A 1,613-nucleotide genomic window follows, 5' to 3' on the forward strand; every position below is an offset into this window, starting at 1 on the left:
ATAGAGCTATTGGGTATTTTGTTAAATGACATTCACTGTTAATATACATAGCTCTGGGCCTAACCGAAAATAGCTAAGAACGTTATTATTCGATTCTATATTAAAAACAGGATACATTACATTATTAAGTTACATTAGGACTTAAAAAGTCACCAACCAGATACCTACTCAGACAAACGGCTGTGGTTGATATACAATTTGGCAATTTTCAGTCGCCACAAAAACTGCCTTCCAGTGCATTTATCTTGAAAAAGTGAGACATAAAAGTAAAAATAAACTGCAATCAACACACCGTGTCCTCTTAAAATCTAGTACATAGTAGAGGCAAGGATCGGCCTATCCAAGACTCACCGAAGAGATTTTTTTCAAAAACGGTGACGCAACAATTATGAGTCACCTAAGCTCACACATACAAAATATTCGAGACACACACTAACACGGACACTAGCTACGTCCTCTGACTGAGATATTTCTACTTTCGGCCGAGATTATTTTTTTGGTTTATTTTATGTGTTGGGAGGACGTTATTACCAGTGGCAAAACCCTGTTGAACATTTGGGTACAAGATATGTTTAGATAGCAAGTTCTATGTTCAGAATAGCGTCTGTGTTTTCATGCATGTGCTTGTAACGTATGTGTTTAATTATGGCAAGGAGATACTCTTGTGTGGCGGATCCAACATCTGTGTTTAGTAGACACAAATTGTCAAATGGAAGTCTGGACAAAATGTAAGAGCAAGCATTTTTCTTAAATAATGCAATGTACTTGATATCAGCCAGCTGAAGACATATCATGATTAACTTTATGGAAGAATTATCTAAAACAAGCAAATTTATTTGAGGATCCCAAAACTTGCTAACAGCAAAAGATGGCACGTGATATTACAGCATTTAATATCAAAGGTCATAAAGGCATGTGGGTGAGGAAAATATGTGACCCCAAGACAAACGCCGTTAATATCTAAGACCATGGGACATGCTCTTAATATATGTGACCGCAAGACGCACACGGTTCATATCCGGGGTCGCAGCAGACATGGGAAGACCGTACACAAGATCTACGACGCCCTTCTGCCTCTGGAAGAAAGGCCTCGCGCTGCCCACCAGCACGAAGCCGACAGGAAGGGCAGCTCGGGGAAAAACCTGGCGACAAGGCCTTGTATCACACATGCCATTAGGGTCTGAACTTGAAACATAGCGAAGGGTAGCGTAGACGGCTCCAGCGTCGCCGGCCTCTTAGCGGCGGAGATAAAACGTCAGGGCCATCGTCTGCGGCCGAGTAATATCGCCCCGCTACTCTTAATACGAGGACCCGTAACTGGCCATAAATGTTAATATCAGTGTCACCTTCCCGGGTTGCCGCCTTACGGGAGCTGCCCGTAGCGGTCCCCAGGGCAGGATACAGCTGCTAATAAAGTACCAAGGGGGAAGGGGGTAGGGATAAGAATTACCCTATTATCCTCCTTTCCGTCCTCTACTCCTTCCTCCCCTATCTCCCGTCCTCCTACCCTTCCCCTTCCTTATACTACTTCACTGGAAGTGGCCCCTTATGTACCATTTCTTCAGTATAATGCGCTTCCTTTACACTCTCACTTTTTCAGTCCGTCTTTTCCT

This window comes from Penaeus monodon, chromosome 20 (genome assembly GCF_015228065.2).
Source record: "Penaeus monodon isolate SGIC_2016 chromosome 20, NSTDA_Pmon_1, whole genome shotgun sequence".
Lineage (NCBI taxonomy): Eukaryota > Metazoa > Arthropoda > Malacostraca > Decapoda > Penaeidae > Penaeus > Penaeus monodon.